This window comes from Heterodontus francisci, chromosome 6, assembly GCF_036365525.1.
Source record: "Heterodontus francisci isolate sHetFra1 chromosome 6, sHetFra1.hap1, whole genome shotgun sequence".
NCBI lineage: Eukaryota > Metazoa > Chordata > Chondrichthyes > Heterodontiformes > Heterodontidae > Heterodontus > Heterodontus francisci.
Genome location: NC_090376.1, coordinates 103482424 through 103508598, shown reverse-complemented (window position 1 = coordinate 103508598; position 26175 = coordinate 103482424). Strand labels below are relative to the sequence as shown.

At 42.7% G+C, this 26175-nt stretch overlaps 1 protein-coding gene across 9 annotated transcripts in view; it reads left to right on the top strand.

The window, feature by feature from the left end:
- The window catches only part of LOC137371471 (ETS-related transcription factor Elf-1-like), a 179251-nt gene that overhangs the window by 121725 nt on the left and 31351 nt on the right, over positions 1-26175 (top strand). The window lies entirely within an intron of this gene.

Genomic DNA, 26175 nt, shown 5'->3' with positions numbered 1-26175 from the left:
CTCTTTATCCCCGAATTTGCTCCTTTAAAAACTACCTGTCCTAATCTCTCCATATGTGGCTTGGTGTCAAATGTAGTCTGATTACATTGTTCTGAGGCACCTTGGGACATTTTTAGGAAGTTAAAGGCACGATATCAATGCAGGTTGCTTGTTTTATATTTGTTTAATGAAAGAATGTCTCATTAACTTTTATACCAAAGACAAATTGTAACAGGTGGAAGTGAGGTTATGTATCGGGTGGTGGTGGTCTGGAAGGTATTTTAAAGTAGTAATCAAGCGATGCAACATAATTTAAGACAGACCAGGCCGAATTGGCTGGTGAATTTCAGCTTTATCTCCACTGACTGTAATGTGCATGATATCTGCAGGCTTTATTCTATCTCTGCGTCCTGTTGCAAAACCCAAGGCCAGATTTTCAGGCTCCATTCCCCCCGAGTGATTAATAATTACCCATCGTAAATTGTGTAACCAGCACCCGCACTGTCGTCTGACCTTTATTAATTATTCCCATTTTTTCTTAAAGGAATATATGGTGAACTATTTCATCAGCTACTACCAATTTAAAGCTTTTAGTTTAATAATTGGACTTTTTGGGGAGGGGGATTTGCATGTTTTATGTGAAGTCACTCTCAGGTTTGAGTTACCTCAGTGTCTCCCAACCCCTTCAAAGGAAACCATATTACAGACTCCATTACTAACTACCTGGAAAGTGGGACTTTAAATTAAATAAATAGGATTGTTTTCTGAGTAGTAGCTATGGCTTAACGGTAGCATTCTTGCCTCCAAGTCCACTCCAGAGATTTGAGCACAAAATCTAGGCACTTCAGTGCAGTACTGAGGGAGGGCTGCACTAATGGAGATGTTAAGCTGAGGCCCATCTGCCTTGTTGAGTGGATATAAAAGGCCCTGTGCCATTATTTCCAAGGAAAAACACTAAAACAAGTTGTCTGATCATGTTTACGTTGCTGTTTGTGGGCATTTGCTGTGTGCAGCTTGGCGGCTACGTTTCCTACATTACAGCTACTTTTCAGAAATACATCAGTGGCTGTAAAGCAATTTGGGGAGTTCTGAGGTTGTGAAAGGTGTTACATAATTTCTTATTTCTCTTCAGTTGTCAATCCATATTGGAGTTAATGCTCTCTGTTGTGCAAAAATGCACATTAATTAGGAAAAAAGACTTTCCACTCCACTTCAGGTGCAAGTTGATTTCTTATCTCCTGAGCAGCCAAAATGAAAGAGCTGCTCACATTGGTACACCACTTATTCTAAATGTTGAAACGAGCTGCGAGGTAAGGGATTTTTTTTTTTTGACTTCCCAATGGAGAAGGCGGATGATGATGTGCTGGCATTCTTGCTAAGCTCTGCCAGAAGCCAATCTCCATTTAAGTACACTGACCTAATGTCAACATGACAGTTCCAAACTTAGCACAGGCAGTGGAGTAGCTGGGGTCTGCCAAAATGAGGAGCAGCTAATCAAAGCTTGAATGCTACAGTTTACATGTGGACTTGTTTCCAGTTGAGAAAGTAGATTGGAGTCAACAGAAGCAAGCTTTGTTCCTCAATATCTTGTAGATATGCATAATGGATGTTTTGAAGTAAGCACCTTAGTTGCAGTTACCTCCAGATATTGACAGAATTTCAGTTCACCGCTGTGGAATGGTTTATTTTTAGAGATGAAATCAAATCAATATCATTTCAAAAAGTTAGATTGTAATTAATTACTCCTTTTATTGACTTTTTTATTTCATCAGTCAGTGGTGTCGATATTGAAGGGCAACCAGCTTGGAGGAATTACTGAGTTTGTCATTTCAAAGTGCTCTCAGCTAATCATTGTGTTCCCTTGTATTAATTCAGCAATACTTCCATTTCAGCTTCCTGGTGATCACCTAAAGTACTGTCGCTAATTTTAATTTTGAAATAAGACGTTAGTAACGTTTTACACCACACAAAGCAACACCATGAAGGTCAAAAACATGAAAAAAAAACTTCAAAATATTTAGAGGAAATGTGAAATGAGCACATTTTTGTCTATAAATTATGTTTGAGTATTTAAATTTTAAACAGAAACTTGTATTTATATAACATCTTTAATAAAGAAGCAATGTCTCATGCTGCTTTCACAGAGATGCAAGTTTTTAAAAAAAAGTGGGCTGAAGCAAGTTATTAAGGAGCATGACCAAAGGCTCTGTCAAAGAGGTGGATATTAAGGAAGATCTTAAAGAAGGAGCTGGGGGGATGGGGAAAGAAGAATTTAAAGAGGGAATTCCAGAAGGAGGACGAGGCCTATGTGGCTACAAAATGGTGAGGCAAAGGGAAGGTGGAATGAAGCAAGATTGGTTGGGAGCTGGGTGCAGGGCTTTATTTTGTTCATTTGTTAGATGTGATTGTTGCCAAGGCCAGGATTTATTGTCCATCCCTAATTGCCCTTGAGGAAGTGTTGTTGAGCCACATTCTTGAACTGCTGCAGTCCGTGTGGTGTAGGTACACCCACAGTTCTGTTAGGAAGGGAGTTCCAGGATTTTGATCTGGTAACAGTGAAGGAACAGGGATATAGTTCCAAAACAGGATGGTGTGTCATTTGGAGGGGGATTTTCAGGTTGTGGTGATCCCAGTTGCCTATATCCCTTGTTCTTCTAGTTGATGGAGGTTGCAGGTCTGAAAGGTGCTGTTGAAGGAGTCTTGGTGCGTTGCTGCAATGTCTCTCGTAGATGGTACACACTGCTGCTGCTGTGCGCTAGTGGTGGAGGGAGTGAATGTTTTAATGGGGTGCCGCTCAAGCTGACTGCTTTGTGCTGGATGGTGTCGAGACTTCTTGAGTGTTGTTGGAACTGCACCCATCCAAGCAAGTGGAGAGTATTCTATCACACTCCTGACTTGTGCTTTGTAGATGATGGACAGGCATTGGGGAGACAGGAGGTGAGATACTCGCCACATAATTCCCAGCCACTGACCTCTTGTAGCCAGAGTATTTATGTAGCTGGCCCAGCTAAGATTCTGGTCAATGGGAGGAGGTCCCAGAAATAGGGTGGGGCAAGGCCTTGAAGGGGTTTAAATGCATAGGTGAAAATTTTAAATCGGCAGGGTTGGGGGACTTGGAACCAATATCAGCAACGGCAGAGGTTTAATGGGTGTGTGAAGCTTTGGCGTGGTATAAGATATAGGCAGCAGAGCTTTGGGTGAGCTGAAGTTTATGGAAGTTTCAGGATGGGAGGTCATCCAGGAGAACGTTGGCAACAAAGGCATAGATGAGGGTTTCAGCATCAGATTGGCTGAGGTTCGGGCTTAGGCGAGCGATGTTACGTAGGTGAATGTAAGTGGTCACTGTGATGGAGAGGATACGAGGTCAGAAGCTTAGCTGAGGATTGAATCGGATGATGTGGTTGAGAACAGTCAGAGAGAGACTGGGATAGCAGCTGGGGAGGGCAACTGAAGGGAGAGTGGAAGCAGAATTTGTGGCAGGAGCCAAGATGGCTCCTGAGGCAGAATGGGGAAAAGAAAGGTACTAATGTTGGCATTTGTATTTTTTAAAACCTTTTTTTGCTTCTAACAGTAAGACGCTATTGCCAGATTGTTGAAGTTAATCCATTAAAGAAGCAGTGTTTTTAGCATTCAGTTGTCACAAAGCTGGACTATCACTGTACGCAGATCATTAGGCCATTCACCAGTTGGATGTTGTGTTTTTAAAATTCTTTTCATGGGATGTGGCATCACTGGCAAGGCCAATATTTGTTACCCATCCCTAATACCTTTGACAACTGAATGGCTTGCTTGGCCATTTCAGAGGGAAGTTAAGAGTCAACCAGAATAAAAGCAAAATACTGCAGATGCTGGAAATCTGAAATAAAAACAAGAAATGCTGGAAATACTCAGCAGGTCTGGCAGCATCTTTGGTGAGAGAAGCAGAGTTAACGTTTCAGGTCAGTGACCCTTCAGAACTCTCCACAGATGCTGCCAGACGTGCTGAGTATTTCCAGCATTTCTTGTTTTTATCTAAGAGTCAACCACATTGCTGTGGGTCTGGTGTCGCATGTAGGCCAGACCAGGAAGGATGGGTTTTTAACATTCGATGATTGTTTCACAGCACCATTACTGAGACTAGTTTTCAATTCCAGATTTTTATTAACTAATTGAATTTATTAATTAAATTTAAATTCCACCATTTGCCATGGTGGGATTTGAACCCATGTCCCCAAGGCATTAGCCTGGGCCTCTGTTTCAGTGACATTACCACTCGGCCACCTTCGCCCCTCAGCATCAGTTTGAGTAACTGTAACATCTAAAGGATCAGTGGGAGGGTGGGGGGTGGGGTGGTGGGTGCAGTGGTGGGTGGAGAAGAAACGGAGGAAATAATTGCGCCAACTCTTTGGAACTTAGTGCATGTATGGCAGCTTAATTGAATAGAACCATACAGGTAGCTGTTAGGAGAAAAACTAGTTACACTAACCTATTTACATGCAGCACATTTTGGTTTGAAATTTTTGCTTATAACTTTGATCAACTGTGTTTGGCAGTATTTCCAAATAACAGCTCATTCTGGTATTTGCTCATTGCTGGTAGACACAAAGCCAGAACTTGCAATAATAGTCTGCTATAAACCAGATCTTAAAATCAATCAGTTTAAATGACTCATCTGGAGGAATTATGGGCACTGTGAAAACACAGCTCCTCTATTCTGTTAACAAAACTGAAGGACTGGTGTAAGGATTGCTTTTCAGAAAGTGTTGGGAAATGACTGCATATTTCCAGGTCTCCATGACTCGATGAGCAAATATTCATCTTCTGATACATGCTGCATTGTCGAGGCATTTGCTTACTAAAACAGAAACTTCTCTGACGGGGTCAGGGGTGTGGGAATATAAGTGGGTTCTATTGCCAAGATCAGGATAGCCTAGATTGATAAATTCTAAACAAGCATTTAGAAAGCAATATTTTTTCAATTTATCATCTATTTTTTAAAGAAGTAAGCAAAACTCACATCAGAAGAGGAGTAGGCCATTCAGCCCTTTAGAAACTGGCCTCTGGTGGGAAACTGATTAAAGTTCAGATTTTCACAGGACTGAGCCCTTAATTGATGTGGAAACAGGTTTCCTGTCCACTTAGAGCCAGTGGAAGTGGGAATGGAGGTGGGTCAGATGAAGTGTGAGATTGATTTAGATTCCCCACAGCAGCATCACTGAGACTGCTAGCTGTCCTGAAGGATAGATCTGTGGCTTGTGCCACTTCACAGGAGGGAAGTGAGATGTCATGGGGGACCTGAAGGCCTGGCACTCTGGGCAGCGCAGACCCTCATTTCATCAGTGCTGACCTGGATCTATTAAGGAGGTCCTCTTCCTGGAGGGTGGCTTGAGGAGGCCAACATGCCATTCAGCAGGGACAACTTTCTGTTCAGCATTATATCCCTCCGCCGCCTCTTACTTCCTGTTCCTCCCCTGATGAGCTGTCTCCTTCCAGGGCTTCACTGTCCTCAAGTTCCACACCTCTCTGGAGGGCCATGTCATGGAGAGTACAGCAGACCACCACAATGATTGAGACCTTTGCAGGGGGGTATTCGAGGGCACCACTCGACCAGTCTAGACACTTGAATCGCATTTTCAGAAGCCCAATGGTCTGCTCTATGGTAGGCCTGCTGAGCAGGTGGCATTGGTTGTATCGCCTCTGTCCGGGACACCGTAGAGGGGTCAGTAACCAGGTCTTCAAGGGATATCACTTGTCCCCGAGGATCTGTCCACACACTTTGGGGGTTGGAGTGAAGATTTGAGGAAGCCTGGACTGGCAGAGGATGACGGAGTCATGGCAGCAGCAGGAAAGTGAGCGCACACAGGGAGAATATTGGGAGGATTGTTGGAATAGAAAGAGAAATTTCTTCCAGTCAAATCAACAAAGGGGAGAGTATAATGGGGAAACAATCTGTATATTAATTATTAAAATTTGCATTTCCTGATCACTGGCATTGCTTTTGGTAATGACTGCATTTGCTGACAATGCTACCGCTAGGGGGCGCTGTTGTGGCACATGCGCAAATGCATTATGTGCCACTAAAACGTCACAGACTGTGACTTTAGGCAGCTGCCAGGACTAAAGATGGTGCTGCTCAAATAATCACACGGAGGCAACCTAACAAACACATGTCAGCACACAATGGCAGAGTGAGAGCGCGAACGAGCTGGCCGGGGCGGAGGGAGGGGGGGAGCGGCTGGGGAGGGGGGGGGAGCGGAGCGGGCCTGGTAGGAGCGGAGCGGTCGGCGAGCGGGTGAGTGAACGGCCCGGTGACGGAGGGGAGCGGAGCGGCTGGAGACAGCAGCGTAGGGGGTGGGGGGGATGCGTTTTTCTACGCGAGACCTCTCCTCCTTCCACTTTCAGAAACTCGCGCTGAAGCTTTGACGCATGCGTGAATACCCGTCGGCGTTGCATAAAGCGCATGCGCAGAGGCCGACCAGGCGCATTGCCCGAAGAAGCACACGTCACGCGATGACGTCATCGGCGCATGCGCTAACCAGTCCTGGCAAGCCGGAACGCAGCGCATGCGCAGAGAGCAGGAGATCGTCTGCGCATGTGCACACCGCGGCGCAGCCTGTTGACGTCAGTGGCAGGCTGCGTTGTCAGGAATCACTTTGTTTGGTAATATATTTTCTATTGTAAATTGTTGTGTAAACTGGTGTGATGTAGTTGCAGTCTCTGGCCACTAGGTGACTGTAGATCCAAAGAGTCTCCAATCTGCCATCCTGTGTACTTATTTTTTTTAAAAACCTTGTGTTGTTCAACTGACTGTCAGGCCGTTGGCAATTTACCAGTGGTAAAATAATTATTGTACTACAGCAACAGTCATCATCCACAGGCCCTCCCTCTGCCAATACAACACTGAGTTCCTTTTCCACTTCACTGTTCCAAATTATAGACTGTAGTCTGCAAGGACCTGATTTAAGAGAGTTTTTTTTTAGTGAGGGTATGAAATCTGTCCATTTTTTCAAACCTGCTCGTATTGTGGCTGAGAGGTCAGTATGGATATGGCCCAAAAGTGACTCCCTCTGGAATGTTTTTTCTCATGCCTGCTTCCTCTTTCCTGTCCACCCCTGCCCCACATTAGCATGCCACCCACCCCCTCCCCCGCCATCCCCGGCACCCTACAGTAATTTAACTGAGGTGGGAATGCAATATAGGGATTGTGCTTCAGCCCCCATCACTGTCATAACTTCTGTTAGTGCACTATGTCACCTCACACAGATTTCTATTCAGAAGAGAATGCTTGCAGTACCACTGTTAGCATACTAAAGCATGGTTATCTAATAGTTTAGACAGGTTTGCAAGTGACTGTCACCTGCTCTCAATTAAATACAAACTCCCTCTGAAGGCCAAAATCTGTTCTTGTACCCTAAAGAGAACACTGAACTCTGAGGGATGACTTGTTTGCAATCCGATCAGCTGCTTCTGCCACGTCCCTCCCTTCCACTAACCCATCGGGCCTTATTTCCTTAAGTTCCCCACTGCCTTAGCCCTGAACTCGCATTTTTCTCTAGTTTCCCTTCTATCTTCCCTCATGCCCTCGCTGAGGTAATCTTGTCTGAGACTGACCTCCTGCTCCCTCAATCTTTTTCCCATTAACCTGCTAACTGCTGATGACCCAACTTCCCCTCCTGGTCCCCATGTTAGCAGATATTACTTCTCTCACTTCAGGTGTTGTCCCACTCTCTTTTAAATCTGCCGTCATCACTGCTCTCATCAAAACACCCCTTGACCCCACCACCCTTGCAAACAGCCACCCCATTTCCGATCTCCCTTTCCTCTCCAAAGTCCTGGAATGTGTTGTTGCCTCCCAAATCTGTGCCCATCTTTCCCAGAACTCCAAATTTGAATATGTCTAGTCAGGTTTCCGCCCTGCCATAGTACCAAAACAGCTCTTATTGAAGTCACAAATGACATGCTATGCGACTGTGACAAATTGTGGCAGACTATTCCTTCTCATCCTTCTTGACCTATCTGCAGCCTTTCAGAGTTGACCACATTGTCGTCCTCCAATGCCTTTCGATTGTCGTCCAATTGGAAGGGACTACTCTCACCTGGTTCCATTATTGTTTATCTAATTGTAACCAGCGTATCACTTCAATGGCTTCTCTTCCTATTCATGCACCACCTACTCACCCCCTCCTATTGCTCACCTGCATGCTGCCCCTTGGCAACAACATCTGAAAGCACAGCGTTAGTTTTCATATGTATGCTGACAGCACCCAGTTTTAACTCATCACCACATTGCTCAACTCCTCCATTGTCCCTAAATTACCAGAATGCTTATCTGACATCCAGTACTGGATGAGCAGAAATTTCCTCCAATTAACTATTGGGAAGACTGAAGCCATTGTTTTCTGACTTCGCTCCAAACTCTGTTCCCAAGCTACTGACTCCATCCCTCTCCTTGTCAACAGTCTGACACTAAACCAGACTGATCGCAACAAAAACAGAAAATTCTGGAAATAGTCAGCAGGTCCGGCAGCATCTAAGGAGAGAAAAACAAAGTTAACATTTCAGGCAATCTTCTTGTCATATTTGACCCCTAGATGAGCTTCTGACCACAAATTTGCATCATCACTAAGCAGCCTATTTCTACCTCCATAACATCGCCCGACTTCACGCCTGTCTCAGCTCATCTGCCGAAACCCTCATTCGTGCCTTTGTTACCTCTAGACTTGACTATTATAAAGGAAGTGATTACTGGACACTTTGAAAGTAATGGTCTGATTGGGCAGAGTCAACATGCATTTATTAAGGGGAAATCATGTTTGACAAACTTGTTAGAGTTTTTTGGGAATGTTACTAGCAGAGTGGATAAGGGGGAACCAGTGGATGTGGTGAATTTGGACTTCCAGAAGGCTTTTCATAAAGTCCCACATAGGAGGTGACTAAGCAAAATGAAAGCACGTGACTTTGAGGGTAATATACTGGCATGGATTGAAGATTGGGTAACAGGCAGAAAACATATTGGGAATAAGTGGGTCATTCTCAGGTTGGCAGGCTCTGACCAGTGGGGTATTGCAAGGATCAGTGCTTGAACCCCAGCTGTTCGCAGTCTAGATCAATGCTTGGGATGTGGGGACCAATTGTAATATTTCCAAGTTTGCGGATGACGCAAAATTGATGGCAATGTGACTTGTGAGGAGGATGCAAAGAGGCTTCGAGGGGATTTGGAAAGGCTGAGTGAGTGGGCAAGAACATGGCAGATGGAATATAATGTGGATAAATGTGAGGTTATCCACTTTGGTAGGAGGAATGGAGGTGCAGAGTATTTTTTAAATGCTGAGTGATTGGAATGTGTTGATGTCCAAAGGGACCTAGGTATCCTTGTTTATCAGTCACTGAAAGCTAGCATGCAGGTGCAGCAAGCAATTTCGAAGGCAAATGGTATGTTAGCCTTTATCACAAGAGGATTTGAGTACAGGAGCAAAGAAGTCTTCAATTGTATAGAGCATTGGTGAGGCTGCACCTGGAATATTATGTGCAGTTCTGGTCCCCTTGCCTGAGGAAGGATATAATTCCTGCAGAGGGAGTGCAACGGAGATTCACCAGACTGATTCATGGGATGGTAAGGTTGTCCTATGAGGAGAGATTGGGGAGACTGGGACTGTATTCTCTGAAGTTTAAAAGAATGAGAGACGATCTCATAGAAATTACAAACTTCTTAAAGGGATATAGACAGGGTAGATGCAGAAAGGATGCTTCCCCTGACTGTGGCGTCTAGAACCAGGGGCACAATCTCAGAATAAAGGGCAAGCCATTGAGGATTGAGATGAGGAGGAATTTCTTCACTCAGAGGATTTTGAATCTTTGGAATTCTCTGCCCCAAAGGGTGATGAAAGCTCAGTCACTGAGTAAGTTCAAGATAGACATCGATAGATTTCTAGTTGCTAATGATATCAAGGGATATGGGGATAGTGTGGGAATATGGCGTTGAGGTAGACGATCAGCCATGATCTAGAATGGCAGAGCAGGCTCGAAGGGCTGAATGGCCTACTCCTGCTCATATGTTCCTATTCCAGTGCACTCCTGGCTGGTCTCCTATATTCTACCCTCTGTAAACCTGAGGTCATCCAAAACTCTACTGCCCAAGTCTTAACTTGCACCAAGTCACATTTGCCTATCACCGCTGTGCTCCAAGACCAGCAACATCTTGACTTGAAAACTCTCATCATTGTTTTCAAATCCCTCCATGGCCTCGCCCCTCCCTATCACTGTAATCTCCTCCAGCCCCACAACCTTGCAAGATATCTGCACTCCTCTAATTCTGGCCCCTTGTGCATCCCTGATTTTAATTGCTCCATCATTGGTAGCCGTACCTTCAGCTGCCTAGGTCCCAAGCTCTGAAATACCCTCTGTCAACCTCGCTTTCCTCCTTTCAGATACTCCTTAAAACCTACCCTTTTGACCATGCTTTTGGTCATTTGACCTAATATCTCCTTATGTGGCTCGGTGTCCCATTTTGTTTTACAATGCTCGTGGGAAGTGCCTTGGGATGGTTTTATTGCATTAAAGGCGCTGAAATAAAAATACATTTTTTTTTAGCTATTTGAATATACTCCATTGTTTTTGTAGCCAGTGCTAAAGTAGAAAGTGGCGTGAATTTTTTGCTTTTTATAACCATCGGAGATGCCATCATTTGGATTGAGCTGTTAAACCAAGGCCCCATCTACTGTCTCGAACGTAAGAGATCCTATGGCATTTTTCAAAGAACAATAGGTGAATTCACCAGGTGTCCTAGTCAATTATTTATCCTTTAACCAACATCGCTAAAGGGATCAGTGACCCTTCTCCGAAGAAGGGTCACTGACCCGAAACGTTAACTCTGCTCTTTTCACAGATGCTGCCAGACCTGCTGAGTGGTTCCAGCATTTCTTGTTTTTATTTCAGATTTCCAGCATCCGCAGTATTTTGCTTTTATATCACTAAAGGGATCATCTGTTTATAATCCCATTGTTGATTATGGGACTTCGCTGTGCACAGTTGGCTGCTGTGTTCCCTAAACCTCAAAAGTACTGAATTGGCCATGAAGTGCTTTGGGACATCGAGGTCATGAAGGTGCTTTATAAATGCAAGTTATTTCTTTCCTTACCCCTCTTCCAAAAAGTACTGTAGATTCGGATAGTCTGCTGTCGATGGATCACCTACATTTTAAGATAAGAGGATTGAGGCTGTTAATATATGCTGTATTGAAAAAGGGCACAGAAAAAAAACAATGTACCTTTTCCTGGCAACTCGACTGCATAGAGCAGTAAGATCAGAAGCCGCAATCATCCCTAGTGGTAGCACTCTTGCCTCTGGATCAGAAGGTCATGCGTTCAAATCCCACTCCAGTGAGCAGTACTGAGGAAATGTTGCAGTGTCTGAGGTACCGTCTTTCGGATCAGACATTGGACTGAGACTACCATCTTCCCTCTCGGGTGGTTATAAAAAAACATCCAGTGATGCTAATGGAAAAAGAGCAGGGGTATTTTCCCAGTGTCCTGGCCAATATTTATCCCTTAGCCAGTATAATGAAAACAGATTATTTAGTCATTTATTTCGCTGCTGTTTGTGGGACCTTGCTGATGCCCAAATTGGCAGCAACCTTTTCTACATTACCACAGTGATGACGACAACAACAGCTTATATTTAAATAGTGCCTTTAACGTAATAAAACGTCCCAAGGCGCTTTACAGGAGCATTATAACACAAAGTATGACACCGAACCACAAAAGGAGATATTGGGTCAGATGACCAATGCTTGGTCAAAGATGTAAGGTTTAAGGAGTGTCTTAAAGGAGGAAAGTGAGATAGAGAGGCGGAGGAGGGTATTCCAGTGCTTGGGGCATAGGCAACTGAAGGCACAGTCACACATCAAAAGTTCTTCATAAACTATGAAATGCTTTGGGATGTCTCGAGGTCATGAAAGATATTAGATAATTGCAAGTCTATCTTTCAGCATGTTTCATTATCTGATAGAAAATTGTTGACTATCATGTGAGTTGTTTCAAGTCATTAGACATTTCAACTGTCATTAGAGGCAATGAGGAGGGATCCATGGCTGTGTTTCAGAGCCAATCCACAGCTTTGGGTTCCCTCAGTCGATGAGCGATGCATGCCAGTAGCATCGTTGTGGCTGCCCACTCACTTCGCATTTTTTCTTTAAAGATTTGAGTTCAGCCAAGTTTACACACAGTCTTTTGAGTACTATGCGCAGGATATGTCAGACGGTGTTTACATATACAGTGAGGACACTAAGAGTTCCATGGGGGAAGGTAGTGATCCCATCCAGAGACGGAGGGTCATCGACCTGAAGCATCAACTCTGTTTCTCCACAGATGCTGCCAGACCTGCTGAGTATTTCTAGTAGGTTCTGTTTTTATCTTGTAAGAACTGTCAGCTTCAGAGAAAAAAACTGCTCCGATTTCAACTGGCTCCTCCTACTTACTATATATTAACAGATTACAAAAATCTTGGCAGCTGAAGACTTTTAATGTGTTGCCACAGTGTTAATTATTTAGCAGCTTTACAACCACTGCTAGGTTTCCTTCAAGCCATCTTTTCCCCCATAGCATAGTATTTTTTTCTCGTACACTCTCCACAAACCTGTCACTTGTCATAAACAGATTACAATGCACTTGTGCATTGCTTCTGGGCCTGCACTGATCGGCTTTCTGGATCAGGAAGATTGCAGCATGTTTACCCTGGTTGTGAGGGGTAGCACCACTTTGTAGAAAAAGCATTGCTATGTGTCTTAGCTAAATCCTCCAACTGATCTAAATGTTTAGAGAGAGGTGTGAGTGTGTACTGTAGTGCAAAAGACGGAGTTTGAAACTTTCTCATAGAAGTGACAAGTGAAATTACCAGTGAGAACAAGGACTGTACAGTTCATTGAAATGAATCAATTAATGCAAAGCCATTAATTTAATTGAATTTAACGTTGAAGGATTTTAACTTCTGCTAACATTTGGTTTTGTCAAATCTTAGTTAACTGCTTCAGCAGTCAGTCACACCAATGGTCAATATTGACTGTAAATCTTTAGGGGTGTTATGCTCCAAGGGTGGTGGTTGTTCGATTTTAACAATCCAGTACCAACGTGCTACAAGCTTTACTTTTGTCTGATACTCTGGATTCATCACCTCAACTTGTTCTTGCTACTACAGCACCTTTCACTTCGGTACTTCCTCCAAGTATCATAAAACCGAAAATCCTCTCCCTGGACCTAGATTAGAAGAACAACTCTTGCTGAGTTTTTTCCTGTCAAAATCCCTCCACCGCCTTTTCCTTTTAAGACCTTCCTTAAAACCTGCCATTTAGCCAAGCATTTGGTCACTTCCTAATATCTGCTTCTTTGACTCCGTGTCCATTTTTTTCCTTGCACTCCTCTGAAGTGCCTTGGGACATTTTTTCTACATTCTAAAGACATTCTATAAATGCAAAATTTTGCTGTAAAACCCCTTCAATTCCAGTGGCCTTTTTCATGAGATTAAGCCAGTTACATCTTAGAAGTGTTGATGATTAGGTGACCCTTCCTGTTTCCTAGTTATCTAGTACAATTCCACTTGTCTTCACATGACACTTTTTTTCTCAGAGCCTATTGCAATAACATAATAGAATTCATTCTCCACAGTGTGAATCTGCAGCAGAGTTGTTTTGGGCACCTGTAAGCGATGCAGCACTCTGACCTGCTCATTTTGTGGTGGAACTCTTCCTATACTTTACATTCTTAGACCCTAGCAAGGCAAGAAGCATCTCTTGACTATCAACTGAAGCAGTACCAATGGGGGCAAGAGTTGTGTGTTCACAAGTAAATAAAATCATTTTCTAACTTGAGTCTCGAATGGAGCAACAGCAAAATTGTTAGCTGCTCCAGATCTTGCTGCAATGGCAGGTCGAATCTCCTATTATTTATCATTTTGTTGGGGTGGGGGGAGGGGCAACAAAACAAGAGAATTACACATTTACGTCACATTGAAAAGTCCAGTGTGGGCTCCTAGTTTGCTTTTGCTGTTTTCACAGTTGCAGCAGCCGTAGTTCACTCTTTGAGTGATCTGTCAGCTGTTAAATCTGTTGGAAATAGAAAACGTAAGTGGGTTTCTGTTAACTCCTTGTTACCTCAACAACAGTTGAATACCTGTTTGAAAAATCAAGTGAATATGTAAGATCTTGTGAGTGTGAGATGATCTTGGATTACTTTTGTCCTTGTACCTTTTTCACTAGGTGACTGTTGCTCAACAACTTGTGTTTTACAAGGTCTCCATTCCATTCACCTGCTTTTGAAACTTTTTCTTTGTCTAAAGCAAGAATGCTGTGAAGTCCCATGCCTGAATATATGTCACTCTATTGTTTTTTTAGTTTCTAGTTTGGCTAAGACTATGAATTATCCCATGTATGAATAGCTTTCTCCTATTTAGACAATTATTAGCACAAATGATTGTATAATTTACAAACTGGAATTGGTGGTGAGAAGTGGACTTCTGGACAGTTCAGCAGACCACATTGATGGATGTCACATCCTGAAACACACCAACAACAACAGCTTGCATTTATGTAATGCCTTTTAATATCGTAAAACATCCGAAGGTGTTTCTCAAGAATGTTATCAAACAAAATTTGACTGAGTCGCATTAGGAGATATTTCAAAGATATAGGTTTCAAAGGAGGAAGAGAGGTGGAGAGATTTAGGAAGGGAGTTCCAGAGCTTTAGAGCCCAGGCCACTGAAGGTATGGGTGCCAATGGTGGCGTGATTAAAATCAGGGATGCGCAGGAAGTCAGAATCTGAGGAGTGCTGAGATCTCGGGTTTCAAGGCTGGAGGAGTTGAGAGGTAAGTTGGTGTGAGGCCATGTAGTAACTTTTTGTAGGTAGACAAATTCACTCAGACAATTATAGGTATTTTTTCTGGGTAGTGAGCTGTTAATTTATGGGTACAAGTTGTATTTTTTGACACATTCACTGGTTATTTTTGGCGAACTCCTTGACCCATCTCTCAGACCCCAAGGGTGTCACAGACCCTGCGTTGAGAGCCCCTGCTCTAGAATCCCTCATGCATCTATTGTTGGCTTTCTCCTCTTCCTCATGTGCATCACATGGAGGCATGGGGCCAACTTCAATATTTACAGTGGCATCATCCAGCTCTTCCCTTCCACTGCCTCTGTGTTGTCAGCCTGGTTCAGTCCTTCATCAACTGCTGTTTCTTCCATTTAAACATAGGGAAGACCAAAGCTGCCATCTTCAGCACCCCCCCCCCACCTCCCCTCCCCCTCCACCCTAAGCAAGTCACAAACCGCTTACCCTAAGCACCAATTCCATCCCCTTCCCAGCTGCTGTTTCAGGTTGAACCAGTCTGTTCGCAACCTTGCCGTCACCTTGAGCTATGTTTCTGACTCCATATCCTCTCCATTATCAAGCCCAATTTCCACTTCTAATATCGCCTGTCTGCCCACCCACCTACCATAGCCCATCTATTGTTGACCCCCTCATCCATGTCTTTGTCAATTGCAGATGTAACTATTCCAATGCTTTCCTGACTGGCATCCCATCCTTCACCCACCAAAAATTTCAACTCCTCAAAATTATTCCCCTGGAGAGAAAGGAAAAGCATCCAAAGCTAGAACTCCCTCTAGGACTAACGAAATTGAGATTAAGGTGAAATGGGAAAAGAAAGCTCATGATAAATGTCAGGTTAATAATATGCTACAGAATCAAGTTGACTACGGAGGAGAACTGAGAAAGGAAATAAGAGGAGCAAAGAGAATGTATGAGATGATAAGTAGCTAACATGAAAGCAAACACTGAAATCTTCTATAAACCTATGGAGAGCAAAAGATTAGTTGAAGGGCAGGTAGAGCTGATTGTGGTCCTGAAAGGAAATCTTGTTGAGGCAGAGGGCATGGCTAAAGTCCTTTGCCTCTGTCTTCACTGAAGAGGATGCCATCATTATTATAGTAAAGTAGTCGGTGGGGGGGTGGGGGATGCTCGAGAAATTGGATATGAGAAATACAGAATTGGTACTTAATTTTTTGGCAGTACTCAAAGTAGAAAAGGCATCCATTGTAGATTGGCTGCATCACAGGTTGCTGAGGGGAGTAAAGGCGGAAATACTGGGGGTTTTGGCCACAATCCTTCAATCGTCCTTAGATATGAGACCGGTGTCCGAGGTCTGGAGGGTTGCAATTGGTTATACCCCTGTTCAAAAAAGGAGAGAGAGATAAATCAGGTAACCACAGGCCAGTCAACCTAATGTTGGTCATAGGGAAACTTCTAAAGACCGTAGGCAGGATTATCATCCGGATATGGGGATGGGAACACGGGCAGACAGTCACGTAATTTTGAGGCACCGGCTGGAGTGCTGGATTGCCGGCAGCATCTCAGCCCTGAGCTATTTTCCTGCAGGCTGGATCGGAGGCAGAATGGCTATTTGCCTGAAAGTGGCAGGTAGCTTGTTAAGCTAATTATAATGCCAATTAAGGCCAATAAGCAGAGGCCAACTGGAGGGGTTCCTCTTCCACAATGGTGGTTCGGCAGCAGTGTCCATTTTTTATGTTAGATTCTTCAAAGTTGCTGAGTGTGCCTCAAGATGCAGGTTCGTTCTCTCTTCCCTTACCTGCAATAGCAGGCCACATCTCCTTCCATGCTGGCCCTCCAGCTTTGACAGCTGGTCCACTGTCCTTAATAGGATGGTGAACTTGCCCACTGGCTACTATCATGCAGAACCCCCACCTGCCAAGAATGAGGCACACTAATTTAGTCATATGAACATTGATTTTTAAACTGTTGCTGGAGCAAGGAAATGACTTGTTAAACAGATCAGCCGTGGCTGGGAAAAAACATTTACGTACTAACAGACATCGAAGGTGAGGAAGCGCATTCCAGGGCCTGCTAAGGAGGATATAATCCACAAGGACCAGGACTGGTTAGACCAGCTGGTCACATGACTAACTGGCCGTTCCAGGGTTTTTTGAACTGGCCACAGAGTTTGAGCAGAAAGACTGTTTGCTTCTGGACTGAGATGATCTCTCCTGTCAGCTCCCATCTCTTTCTCACAAGCTTCTGAATCCACTGAAGACACATAAATCCCAAAAGAGAAAAGTCTCCTACACGAACAAGGTTTAAGAAGAATACTGGACCCCAACAAAAAGCAAGATCTACCTACAATCAAGGACTCTACAGTGAGCTTGAAGAACCGCAACAAAAACTCTTCAGATATTGCCTCGAAACTTTCCACTTTATTTTTCTTCTCTTTTCTCTCTCTATTTGCATGTGTGTATCGCTTATGCATGCTCGCATAGGTGCGTTGTGTATCTGTAGGCGTCAACCGAATTAGAGTTTAAGTTTAATAAATTTCAACTTTTCTTCCTTAAACCTAAGAAAGCCTGTTTGTGCTGGTTTCTTTGCCTTATAATTGGAAAGCAGTGAACATGGATTCACCAAGGGGGAGCTAAAAACAGTTTAAAATTAAACCCTGTTACAGTAAGACCAAGTGAAGGCTGAGAGGGGACCCTTAGACACCTTTCTCACCTGGTCATAACACCACTAATTGGCCTATCCAGGCAAAATCCATGTCGGGTGACTGCTCCCGACACGGTGTGGGGTTGGGGCCCTGATGTTGGCATCCCGACCCAAAAAAGAAAATCCTGCTGCATAATCCAGGACAAAATTAATTGTCACTTGGAAGAACATGGATTAATAAATGACAGCCAGCATGGATTTGTTGAAAACAAATTGTGCCTTGACTAACTGGCTGGGGTAATGAATTATTCAATGACACGGACAGCCATTTAGATAGATATTACTGTGCAAAATTTTAAATTGAGAAAAGAATCTTAATGGTTTACACTAGTTAACAGTTTAATCATTTTTCTTTGAACTCTGCTGGATGTACCCTATTGTCTCCTCTCATGTACACCTGATTAAAAATAGACAAATGGCTGTCGATGTCAGCATCTAAGGTAACCAGTATTGATAAACCATGCCTCCCCTAAGTTGGAATGACTCCTGGTTTATTCCAATGTAGGAAGTAGGGATGGAAAATTACATTCTTCTGTTAGCTGCTTCACGGCACAGACAAACAAAACAACTGGTGAGCTTGTGTCATAGATTAGGATGTTTCTTCCTCCATCTCCTTTGTCGTTTCCTCCTGAATGTGATCTGATATAGGTCATTACATCAGTTTCCTGCTTTACTGACTGGCTCTCCATCGGTACCATAGAATTGAACATCTGAAGAGCAAAGTTCACATACGGACCATTTGAAGTATTTGCACTGCATTCATGTATGCTATTTCTGCTCTAGCATTAGCCTGTTGAAATGCACATACAGGAATGCAGTAATTATATTAAGCAGTTGTACATAAACTCAGATGTTCTGTATTCATGGGTATACTTTATTTCCTCTGATTTAGTAGAAGATTGCAGTCACTCTCACTTAGAGTTCAATTCAGCACATTCACAGGGAAGGAACCATGAGAACTGGAGAAAAGTAAAGCCTTTCCGCGAACATTTTTAAAAGCTGGTCCCATGGATTGTTTCTGACTAATGTAACCAAACCCCTTTGACTTTTTTGTGTGTACTAATAGGGACAACAAACTTAGACTGCCTTCATGATTGAGGAGTCTGCCAACAATCATCGTGCAAAAGTCATGTTCAATTCTTGATAGGACTGGCTTAGATTTCTAACTTCACGACTCACCAAAAATATAAGCAGTTTTCAGAAACATTTTAGGTTATGACTAGCAAGAAGTGTTGATAGGGATTTGCTTACTAGTTCAGTTTGACACAAGACAGCCCCACCTCTTGTACAAAGCAAGGCCTGGTAGGATCAGACAAAATTAATAACCTCACTCAGCTACTTTGCTCACCTTTTGATCAGTGGTTTATTTTCTGAAGCTGAAAGTGACAGGCATCACCTTGAACAGTTAACTGCATTTCAGAAGTGAGGAGGGGTCATGTTTTGTGGTAGCTATGTTTAAAATGGCGTTACTAATATTCCAGAAAGGAAGAGTATTTTGTACTCGAGGAATATGCTTTCATGTTTTGCAGTATACTCCTAGCACTTGATTCTTTACCTCAGATTTCTCCCATCATCACTACTTCACCCTCGTGTTAATTAGCTTATAATGGAGGGTGAATGTTCTGAGCCTTGGTGTGGCAGGAGCACGGATCATAGAGAACTGGGTACAGACGTCAACACATCTGATGCTCAGTGCTTTACATTTTCCAGTTATGTAATATGAATGACTGGAAAATCAGGAGGACCAATTGCACACTTGTCAAACAGGATTCCATGCCAGGAGCAAATTTTGGACAGATTACCCTCAGCAGGTTTACCAGCAGTTGAAGGTAGCAAAGTATGAAAATTTATTGCCCCAACTATTCTATTCTAGTTAAATTCTATTGACAGTGAAAAGACTTCAGAATGTTATAAAGTTGCATCGCATATTTATGAAGCTGGCAGCTGTAGTTTCCAATTGATGTTTATTATTGGATTATGGAGCAGCTGTTAACAGATATCTCTCAAAATTGACCCAGATGGTGATTTCTGGGAGCACAAAAATTTGGGGAGATTGTACTGGATTTTTGGTAGACAAGTCCCAGATTTTTATATTCTAATAAAGGGTAGTTAATGCTCTATTTGAATACTGTATACAGTCAAGTCCTCTTCAAAATTGTCTAAATCAAATTATTGTTTGACTTAAAACAAAATTAACCGCAAGAAATGACTGAATTAACAGAGGTGGACTGCACTGTCTGCTCGAGGTATTTAATGAGCATCAGTGTCACATACTCAGCTGGACAATAGTGGAGGTAGTAGGCACCAATCTAGAAAATTATTGAAGGCTAACCAATGACTTTGAAAAAACTGACTCCGTTATAAAATTGTATGATAGATGTAAAACAGCCCTAGGCATGTCAAAAGAAACTGCAAATGATTCCCCATTTTTACTAACTATTGAAAGGTAAACAGAGTGAACGTGACACGTCCATAGGTACAGGAGTAGGCCATGTCATCCCTTGACATTGCTGTACCATTCAATTAAATCATGGCTGCCCAGTATCTAATTCCATTTAAGTGCCTTAGCTCCCTTACCCAACAAGAATGTATCAACTTTAGTCTTGACAAAGGTTTACATATAACTTTCAACAGAGCTGTTCAGATTCTGCAAGACTTTTGACTTCCTCAAAACAATTGAACGAGCTAAAGGGATGTGATGTGAGATATTGTATTTACTTGGTTTTAAAATGGATTAAGTGGGAACAGATCCCTTTTACTGTTGAAGGTGTCAACCGTGGCTCAGTGGTGTGCACTGATTTCTTGAGTCTGAAATTTCTGGGTTCAATTCATAGAAACATAGAAAATAGAAGCAAGAGTAGGCCATTTCGCCCTTCGAGCCTGCTCCGCCATTCATTATGTTCGTGGCTGATTATCCAACTCAGTAGCCTGTTCTGGCTTTTGCCCCATACCCTTTGATCCCTTTAGACCCAAGAGCTATATCTAGCTCCTTTTTGAAAACATTCAATGTTTTGGCCTCAACTGCTTTCTGTGGTAGCGAATTCCACAGGTTCACCACTCTCTGGGTGAAGAAATTTCTCCTCATCTCAGTCCTGAAAGGTTTACCCCGTATCCTTAGACTATGACCCCTGGTTCTGGACTTCCCCCACCATCGGGAACATCCTTCCTTTATCTACCCTGTCAAGTCCTGTTAGAATTTGATTGGTTTCTATGAGATTCCCCCTCACTCTTCTGAACTCCAGCGAATATAATCCTAACGACTCAATCTCTCCTCATACGTCAGTCCTGCCATCCCAGGAATCAGTCTGGTAAACCTTTGCTGCACTCCTTCTATAGCAAGAACATCCTTCCTCAGATAAGGAGACCAAAACTGCGCACACTATTCCAGGTGTGGCCTCACCAAGGCCCTGTATAATTGCAGCAAGACATCCCTGCTTCTGTACTCTAATCCTCTCGCTATGAAGGCCAACATACCATTTGCCTTTTTTTACCACCTGTTGCACCTGCATACTTATCTTCAGCGACTGGTGTACGAGAACACCCAGGTCTCGCTGCATATTCCCCTCTCTCAGTTTATAGCCATTCAGATAATCTGCCTTCCTGTTTTTGCTACCAAAGTGGATAACCTCACATTTATCCACATTATACTGCATCTGCCATGCATTAGCCCACTCACTCAACTTGTCCAAATCACCCTGAAGCCTCTCTGCATCCTCCTCACAACTCACCCAGTTTTGTGTCATCTGCAATCCCAGTACAGAGACCTGAGCACAAAGTCTCGGTTGATGTTAGCGTACAGTATTAAGGGAGTGTTGCACTTCTGGAGGTGTCTTTCAGATGAGATGTTAAACTTATTCTTTCAGGAGTACGTAAAAAATTCCATTGGTATATCTTGAAGAGAAGCAGGGGAATTGTTCTTGGTGTCCTGCTCAGCATTTATTCCTCAAGCAACCACTAAAATATGTTATCTGGACATTATCTCATTACTGTTTGTGGAATCTTACTGTGCAGTTCCTACATTACAACAGTAACCTCAATTCAGAATAATTCTGTAAAGTAATTTGTGAAGTCCTAAAGTCAAGAAAAGTGCCCTCTAAATACAAGGCTGACTTTCTTTTCGTGTTGTGCAGGCAGCAGAGGCCTGGGTGCAAGAGCCAGAAATCCTTGCAGATCCTGCATAACCATATCTCCAATTCCCTCACCTTGCTGACTCCAATACCGCCTTGCTCCACATGTGGCATCAGTGCGCATAAAATACTGTGAGCAGTGAGTGATTGATGACTCCTTGAGCAGAGTTTTCAGGTCTGATGTGGACATTGATTTTTTTTTTTAATTGCCAGCTGTTCAGTTAAAAGACAAAGTTGGCGTTTACAAGGCATAGCATTCCAGACGATGACACTGTTAGAGAGCGTGTTCCACAAGAAGACCTGGACTGTGAAGATTCATGGTTGATGTCTTGTCTGTTCAGTTACTTTCTGAGCAGGTTTCTCTTCTGTTTGCTGTCTATGGTTCCACCTCTGTCTCCCTGCTCATTCTCATTGATTTATTTACCATACTTCTTGTAAGATTCTGTCCTTTCTACTTTCATAGAGGATAGATTTAGAGGAACAAATTTGCAAGAAAATTAGAGAGTTGCAAAAACTATAGGGTAGTTAAAATGGAGAGTTTTAATTATCCTAATATAGACCGGGATAGTAATGGTGTAAAAGGCAGTGATGGAAAAGAGTTTCTAAAGTGTGTTGAAGAGAATTTTCTACATCAGTATGTTTCTAGTCCAACAAGGAAGGAGGCATTGCTGGACCTCTTGAAACTCAAAGTGGTTCTGGAGGATGAAGTGGGACAAGTAGATCAGGTGTCATTAGGGGAACATATAAGAGGACAGTGATCTTAGTATCATGAGGTTTAGGTTAGCTATAGAAAAGGATAAAGAGCAATGCAGAGTAAAAGCAATTAATTGGGAACAGGCCAATTTCAATGGGGTGAGAAAGGATCTGGCCCAGGTAAATTGGAATCAAAGATTGGCAGGCGAAACTGTAATGGAACTATGGGCTGTCTTTAAAGAAGAGATAGTTTGGATTCAGTTGAGGTACATTAGAAAGAGGAGGAAAGATAAGTGAAATTAAGCCGGAGCTCCCTGGATGACGAGAGAGAGACAGACAGAGTAAGATGAAGCTGAAAAAAGGTACCTATGACAGATGTCAGTTTGGTTATACCAGTGAGAACCAGGCTAAATACTTCAGTGGGAAAACTTCAGAGAGGAAGTGAAAAAGATATGAAGAGCAATAACTTTCGATGTGGTACCTTATCAGATGCCTTCTAGAAATTGAAGTACAGTACATCCAACACATGTTACTTCAAAGAACTCCAATAAATTGGTTAAACATAATTTCCCTTTCACAAAACCAGGCTGACTGTGCCTGATTATCTTGAATTTTTCAAAGTGCCCTGCTATAATGCCTTTAATAATAGGGAGAATGTTAGAAGCTATCAGAAGGATCGGAAAAGACTGGCAGCTAACATAAAAGGAAATCCAAAAATCTTCTATAGGCATGTAAATGGTAAAAAGGTGGTAAAAGGAGTAGAGTCGATTAGGGGCCAATAGGAGATTTATGCATGAAACAGAGTGCATGGCTGAGATACCAAGGAAGAAGATGCTGCCAAAGTCATAGTGAAAGAGGAGGTAGTTGAGACACTTGGCTAAAAATTGATAAAGTTGAGGTATTAGGAACGCTGGCTGTACTTGAAGTTGATAAATCACCAGGACTGGATCAGATGCATCTGAGGATATTGAGGGATGTAGAGGTGGAAATTGGAGAGGCACTGGCCATAATCTTCCAATCTTCCTTGGATACTGGGGTGGTGAATTGCAAATGTTACACCTTATTTAAAAAAAAAGGTGTAAGAAAAAGCCCAGCAACTACAGGCCAGTCAATTTAACCTCAGTGGTGGAAAAGCTTTTAGAACCGATAATCCAGGACAAAATTAAGTCACTTGGACAAATGAAGTTTAATTAAGGAAAGCCAGCATGGATTTGTGAAGGGAAAATTGTCTTTAATTTGATTTAGTTTTTTGATGAGGTAGCAAAGAGGGTTGATGAGGGTAATGTGGTGTGCATGGACTTCCAAAAGGCATTTGATAAAGTGTCACATAACAGGCCTGCCAGAAAAGTTGAAGCCCATGGAATAAAAGGTCAGTGACAGCAAGGGTATAAAGTTGGCTGAATGACAGATTAGTGGTGAATAGTTGGTTTTCGGACTGGAGGAAGGTTATATAGTTGGGTTCCCCCAGGGATCGGTATTACGACCACTGCTTTTCTTGATGCATATCAATGCCCCGGACTTGGGTGTGCAGGGTGCAATTTCAAAATTTGCACGTGACACAGAACTTAGAAGTGTTGTGAACTGTGAGGAGGACAGTGAAAGATTTCATGAAGACATGTGGCAGATGAAATTTAAGTGTGAAGTGATACATTTTGGTAGGAAGAACAAGGAGAGGCAGTATAAAATAAAGGATACAATTCAAAAGGGGATGCAGGAACAGAGGGACCTGGGGCTACGTGTGCACAAATTATTAAAGGTGGCAGGTCAGGTTGAGAAAGTGGTTAATAAAGCCTCTTGGATCCTGGGCTTTTTAAATAGAGGCATACAGTTCAAAAGCAAGGACGTTATGGTGAACTTTTAGAAAACACTGGTTTGACCTCAACTGGAGTATTGTGTCCAATTTTGGGCACCACATTTTTGGAAGGATGTGAAGGCATTTAGAGGATGCAGAAAAGGTTTATGAGCAAGCTCCAGGGATGAGACACTTTAGTTACATAGATTGGAGAAGAGAAGGCCGAGAGGAGATTTGATAGAGGTGTTCAAATTCATAAAGGGTCTGGACACTGTAGATGGGGAGAAACTGTTTCCATTGGCAAATGTTCAAGAACCAGAGGACTCTGATTTAAGATGAAAAGCAAAAGAACCAGAGGCCACGTGAGGAAAATCTTTTTTATGCAGTGAGGGATTAGGATCTGGAATGCGTTGCCTGAGAGTGTGGTAGAGGCATATGTAATCATGGCGATCAAAAGGGAATTAGATAAATATCTGAAAAGAAACAATTTGCATGGCTACTGGGAAAAGGCCATGGAGTGTGACTCGGTGAGCTGCTCTTGCAGAGAGCCAGCATGGAAATGACAGGCCAAATGGCCTCCTTCTGTGAGGTGACCATTTTATGATTCATTTTGCAGAAATTTTACTTTGATTTTTTTCCTACAATTGTCCTGTCTTTAATTGCCTGACTTTTATATCCCTTTGTGTTTCGTGTTTCCATTACCTTGCTTTTAGCCATTAATATGTATACATGTAAAGTGTGTGTGTTTGTGTACTAATGTCCTGTGCAATCCATACTGAGTTAATGTCCCTCTTCATTTGCTGTTAGAGTTTTGAACTTTTATTGTTTATTGGACAGGGTGAGCATTTGGCTTGCCAGGCTGCCATCAGACTAGTGCTTTTGGAGCACTGTCTCTTCTCACTGTACATTGGGTATTTGAGGGTGGAAGATTTTTCAATCACACTGAAACTTGTGCCCATCTTTGAGGCACTTGTTGTGCAGGGTTCTATCAGCAGGTTTGGTGGCCCCTCCAAGAGCTGCTCACTTCTGGGTTATTCTTTCCTTGCTTGTTTTTCGTCCTCAAATTGACCACCTGCTCATTTTTTCCTTACTTGTGCATGTGTTGTATGTATGTGTCTGTCACTATCCTTCTCCCTACTTGTACTGCTCCCTCTCCTCACATATGCGCTCCTTATGGTCTTTTCATGCTCACACTTGTGCATGCTTATGTGATTTCCTATTCTCCCTCTGTTCTCTGCCTTCTTGTCCCCTTCTCTGTCTCTGCCACTTGTATCCATTCATATTAGAATCTATTTGATCCATGTTACTTATGTGACACCAGGCCAATCAGCAGTGTTAGCAAGTTATAACCATTGCAGTTATCCATAACAGCAACACACATTAACATAGCACCTTTTAAAGTAGATGATGTTTTGTGGTACTTCATGGAGGAAAAATGGGGAGAGGTAAATGTACTTTGTGTAGTGTTAGGAGATGAGACAGAAGGACAGGTCACTGGTGTGAGTGAGGTTTCGAAGAGACTTTTGAAAGTGAGTAGCAAAATGGAGTGGTTTAAGGAGATACTGATCCAAGCAAAGAAAGCCAAGTGCTTGGAGGGGGTGGGCAGTCAGCTTGAGTCAGAAGAGTACACCAATGTGTGGCTGGAGGAAGGAGCTGAGATAGGATGGGGTAAGACTATACTCAGAAATTATTTCCTTGTTTTCAGGTGAGGGAGCCAGTGGAGATCAGGCAGGAAGGGATGATAGAAAAGCAAGCTTTTAGGATATATGAAATGGAGTTTTGGATGTGTTGGCGTTTATGTCGGGTGGCTATGATTGTACAGTATTACTATCAGATAACAACATAGACAAAATTTTGAATAATCCAAATATTTTATTTTTAATTAGACCAGATTTACTTTCCACAGGTCCTGACAGAAAATAGTAATAGATCCTGGATCAAGTGCACTTTTTAATCTGTTGAAGCTTCCACCAGCTCTTGGATAAAGCAGTAAATAAATGATCAGAATTGTTTAGTCTACCATTCATTCACTTTGACAATTGAAGAAAAAAACAAGTTGATATCTGT